This window comes from Schistocerca serialis, chromosome 8 (genome assembly GCF_023864345.2).
Source record: "Schistocerca serialis cubense isolate TAMUIC-IGC-003099 chromosome 8, iqSchSeri2.2, whole genome shotgun sequence".
Lineage (NCBI taxonomy): Eukaryota > Metazoa > Arthropoda > Insecta > Orthoptera > Acrididae > Schistocerca > Schistocerca serialis.
In genome coordinates, this window is record NC_064645.1 from 247,221,067 (window position 1) to 247,227,066 (window position 6,000).

Below are 6,000 nucleotides of genomic sequence, written 5' to 3' on the forward strand. Positions count from 1 at the left end.
TCAGGAATACGTCTGAATGGTATACACAGCAGACGCTGAAACAATCATTCGTCCCTTGCTCCATACGTGAATGGAATGAGAAGAAGCCCTATTGACTGGTACACGGGGCATACCCTCTGCCATGCAGAACATAGAAGTAGGTGTAAATGTGGAAGGATGCCGACTGCCTTTTAAGAAATACTTTGACAGAATAAAGCAATGTGGATGAAATCTTAGTCATTGCTGCATTAAATGACATTGCTGGTGAACAGGGTAGACCCAGTACTGTTGAAAACCATATAAGTCGTGAAGGAGGAGGAACCAAGCATAGGATAATAACGTAATAGCTAATAAACTGGATATTTTGTAAGAGGAAGTATGATCCAATGGGATGGAAATGGTTCCTCATCATCCCAGCTCATCTATGGCCAACTATCCAGAAATATATTTCGAGGGTGCTCCAAAATCTGGTCACCTGGGACTCATGAAGGCTCTAGACAGAATCAGAAGTGGGCATCACTCACTGGTACAAATCCCACCTGCAGCAAAGCCATACCACCCAACTGGAATCAACTTGTTGGGAGGTTCCCAAAGCTAACAAATGGAAAACAATGACTAATATTCTGCACTGACTACCTCACCCACTATGCTGTCACCAAAGCTGTGCCAGCTGTTGAAGCTCTGGAAAGTACAAGGTGCCTTATAGAAGACATAATTTTAAAGCACAGAGCAGCCTATATGATGAGCCATGATTGTGGAAATATTTTCCTGTTGAGACTTGTATCTGACTTAATTTCGCATTATGACATCATCCACAGGATGACAACTGCCTAACACCCACAGACAATTTGCCCCCCAGAATTTATTAATAAGATGAAAACAGATTAAGTTTTCAATATAGGTTGCTGAAAAGAGAGATTGGGATACAATACAACCTTGTCATGACATTTGCATATAACACAGTGAAGCAAGATACTGAAGGCTCCCTACTGTTCTTTCTGCTCCGTGGTCACAAGCCCGAAACGACAGAGAATACACTGGTCCTGTGTCAACTGGATGATACTCAGGATGACTATGTGAAACACCTCATCACCAGGTCTGAAGAAGAAAGGCAGGAAGGAGAAAGACCAAGAGCACTATTACCCAGTCAATGAAGTAAAATTTATGGGGACAAATTCATGTAGCTGCAAATTTTCGCATAGTGGTAAAGGGGAGTGTCATGAACAACATACTTAAGATCCTACCAGTGAGGTGGAAGTATGAGTGTGGGGGTAGGTTGGTATGTTAAGATCACTTTTTTTAAGATCTCAAAAACAGTGGCTTCTAGGGAAATTTTTTCCTATTACACAATTGAACTACATTAAATTTCCTACAATAAAGACCAAACCAGTTTTTCTCTGCAACTAATAGTTTCCAAATTGCAAGGGTTGGTAAAATCACAGATTATTGAAAATAGTGTTTTAATGGTATAAAGTTAATGTATATCGTAAATGTAGTGTCTTAAGAATGAATATTAAATGTGTGTACCACATCTAAGTAGAACCATATTAAGGGATAACTTGTGTCTTGGGAGTGCAGAGTTGAAAGACTGGGGTGAAGGTTAGACATGTGAGGGAAGGTAGGTTACCAGATTGTGGTTATGCACATCCCTCCTTCATAGATCTGCAAAATGAAGAGCAAGTGGGCAATTCCCAATTTTCTCTATCACACTGTGTTACAAAAAGTGACTAAAGGTTATTTTACAAAGTTATACTAACCATTCCACAGCTCGTCTTAAGAATAACTGGTGACACAGTGTGCACACGTGGTCGGGAGTGGTTATTTTCCACAAGGTGCCTTAACACTACACAGAATACAGATATGAATTTTTAATAACATTTATACTGGGAATCCAAATGGAAAGAAGCAGTGTAAATCTCTGCACACCATTTTACAGTGTTAGAGGAGAAACTAATTCCTAGTCATTCATTTTTCCAGGAAAGGCAACTTTCTCCATCATAAGCTTGGCATGCTTTTCAGTAAACAGATTGATGATACTTCCCCAGCATTTCTTATCCAGTTCTGTCATGTGAGTAGACAAAAAAAAAAAAAAAAAAAAAAAAAAAAAAAAAAAAAAAAAAAAAAAAAAAAAAAAAAACACTTCATTAAGCTCGTGTTTATAAACTGGTATTATTTTCAGTTTATTAAGTGAGTGTTTATTTGCATTGTGAAAAAAGCTATTATGTAAAAAACCTCAGCACCTGGATGCAGTGACGCCTGCATGTACTTTCAAAAGGCCACACTTGTGACAGTACTACGTCATTCACAGAGAGCCGATTTCATTGTCTCCACTTTCAATGGCAATAATACAATACAGCATGAGGATATTAAATGAAGCACCCCAGCCTCAGCTCTCTCAATATCTGAAGAGGCCCATAGGCTTAAATTGGCTCCTTCTGTAACAGGAGGAGGTCACCTAGGTGTAGATATTTCAACTCAAGTTGTGCAATGTAGTGCAGGCAATTACTGCTCTAGATTTAAACATGATCAGTCCCGTTCCATCAGATGTATTGACATCCATGTTGTAAGACAAAGTGTGCATCTATGGTAAGTGGTCCACTCAGTGCATGTGTTCAGCGCACTGCTCTGCTGGTGCTGCTACTGCTGCTGCCAGTTTTCAAGATTGGGCCCCCTAGCCGCAACTTCTCAGTCAAGTAGCTCCTCAATTGCCATGACAAAGGCTATGATTACTCCACTTGCCAACAGGGCTTGACAGACTGGACAGTCACCCATCCTAGTGCCACCCAAGCTCAACAGCACTTAACTCCAGTGATCGGATGGTAACTGGTGTTACCACTGCAGCAAGCCCATTGTCCAAGTAAAGACTCACTTAATAGACTGAAAATAACTCTGCTATATAACCATGAGCTCAATGAAGATATTTTGACGTCTTACGTAAGAGTACAGGGCAGGAGATGCTGTGGGTGGGAGTTTATAATCTGTAAACTGAAAAGCAAGGAGCACTTGTTGTGGAGGAAGGCGCTTTTCCCAGAAGAACTCTAAAACTGCTCTACAGGTTGAATAAGAATCAGTTTCCCTTTTAGCAGTGTAGAACAGTGTGCAGAGATTTATGTAGAATCTGTCCATAGGCTTTTCTTGCCTTTATATTATCAGCAACCCATTTTTGTAGCCAATGTAAAGTTATCAAATTTTATTTGCCGCAAACATCCCCCCCCCCTTCCAACTCACACCCCCCCTGGGAGTGTCTGCTCACTGTGTCACCGTGTCCATAAGGCAAGCTGTAGAAGGGTCGGTATAACTTTGTGAAATATCCTGTAGTTGGTTTTTGTTGTGATGTAATGCTGTAGAGAGAATTGAGAACTGTCTGCTCGCCTTTCATTTTGCAAACCTGTGAAAAAGGGAATTGCATGACCACGGTGCAGTGACCTACCTTGCCTCATGCTTGTAACCTCCATTCCCACCTTTCCACTGTGTTTAATCCCCAGAACCCTAGTTACCGCTTAACTTAGATTTGGTACTCACATTTACCATTTGTTCTTAATCCACTTCATTTAGCAATAAACATCAATTTTATATGATTAAAAAACTATTTTTAATAATCTGTGATTTTTCTGTCCCCTGCAACGGAGAAACAGAAAAAACGGTTAGGACCTTTTTGTAGGAAATTTAATGTAGTTTGATTTTCTACTGGTAAACATTTTTGGTAGAAGCCATGGTTTTACAGATATAAAAGAAAAATGTAAAAATGTTGTTTTTACATATCCCCCCACCCCACACTCACACCCCACTGGTCAGGATTTTTAGCATGCTGTTCATGAACAAATTTGTGACTACATGAATTTTTTTCCCTAGATGACATTTTTTGATTTTTGATGACTTGGCTATATATAACGCTATGTACCGACCAATGAGATGCTGCTGGTAAGATTTAGTATGGATTTTTATTCCTCTGTGGAAAGAGAGACTATCAGAAAAGTTACTAAGGCATTGCTTTGGGCTGTATTGCATCCTTTGTCACTTGTTATTCATCACATACTGAATTTAAGGTTATCACCATTCATCAAGAAGTTAAACTGCATAAACATCAAGTGTGTCCTACATATGAAGCTCTACTAAGGTCCAGAGATGCAGACTGATGATGGAATGTTCGAGGAAACCGAAGAACCACCAACGATTGCAGAGCTTCAATGGGAGGTGTACTTTCAATGCTGCTTATTGCAAACATGATGTAGTGGGTTGGAGCATACATTTGTAGTGTTTTTCTTTAAGTTTCGTAAATGCAACAGATACACAAAGGGAGACTTAGTCATCAACAATATAGTCTCCTTTTCTAGTTACAACAGTTTGTCAATGCTGGAGTAACTGTTTGATTCTGTGACTGTAGAAATCACATGGTTTTGGGGCAAATACTCATCAAGCCACATTTTCATCTGGGAGGAAGTTCCTTGCAGGTTGATCAATAGACAGCAGAAAAGTGAAAGTCTGAGGGTGCAAGATAAGGTGAATAAGGCGGTTGCAGAATGACTTCCCAACCCATCTCCTGTATAGTGTTTTCTGTCAGTCTAGCAGAATGCGTGTGGTCATTATTGTGGAGTAGCATCACTTCACTCGGTCTTCTTGGTCATTGTTCTTGGACTGTGTGTGCAAGATGCCTGTGTTGTTGACAGTAAATGTCAGCACTGATGTTTACACATCTGGGAGGCAGTTCATAGCATCCCACACCATCGCTGTTCCACCAGATGCACAATGTTATCTTTTGTGGACAGATGCAGGTCTTTGTATGGGGTGTTATTGCTTTGTTTGGGCTAAACCATTCTTTTCCTTTCCATATGTTAGCATAAAGATATCACTTCTTGTTACCAGTAATGATACAGGATGGGAACAGTCAATTGATGAGGAGCAAGCAGAGATATGGCTACTCGCTGATTTTTTTTTTCATTTTGGCTTAGAACATACAGTATCCACACATCTGAATTTTGAACTTTCCCCATTACATGCAAATGTCGCATGATTGTGGAATGACCACAGTTCATTACATTTGCCTGTTCTCAAGTACACGACATGGATAATTGTGGATTAATTTGTTTAAATGGTTGTCACTAAAGAAGAGTGCAGGGGACTTCAGTTTATATTTGTAGAAAGAGAAAAACTTAAATTTTATGTTTGCATGCATTAATGTTCCTCCATTATGCCTTTGATGAATGATGATGTGTATGTTTAAATAGAAAAATATATTTTTTATGTGATATGTTAGTTTAGCAGGTTTCAGATTTTTTCCTTTACTTGTACTGTGAAAACTGACTTCTTGCCAAATTTCACGATTCTAAATCAAAAGGAAGCAATCTACACGCTTTGATGAGTGCATTTTCAAGTATCAAAATATGTGACATAAATTGCCATGGGTTTTGATTGCATTGATTTAGAAGCTTGGTAGAGCACTTGCCCGCGAAAGGCAAAGGTCCCGAGTTCGAGTCTCGGTCGGGCACACAGTTTTAATCTGCCAGGAAGTTTCATATCAGCGCACACTCCACTGCAGAGTGAAAATCTCATTCTAGAAGCTTACAGTTTTTACCACCAAGGGAACGTAGACCTCAGTATATGACATAAATTTGAACTTGGTATGCCAAACTGTTGCAGAGGAAAAGGGTCTTAACAGACAAATGGATAAAAAAGTGACAAAAGTATTTTTTCCTTTTACATAATTATAAATTATGAATTTTCGGATTTTTTTCTCTTTACTTGTAATGTGAAACCTTGTGTCTTTCCAAATTTCACCATTCTAGGTCAATGGAAACCACCCTATAGATTTTGATGAGTGAGTTTTTGGGTATCAAAATGCATGACACAAATGGCCGTCTCTTTTGAGTACACTGATTTAGAAGCTTCATTGTATTACACCTTCAAGGGACCATAGATGTCAGTATGTAACATAAATTTCAACTTGATATGCCTACCTACCTGTTCCTGAACAAGAGGGTTTTCACAGTTTGGCAGATGGATGGACAGACAGACGAGCAACAA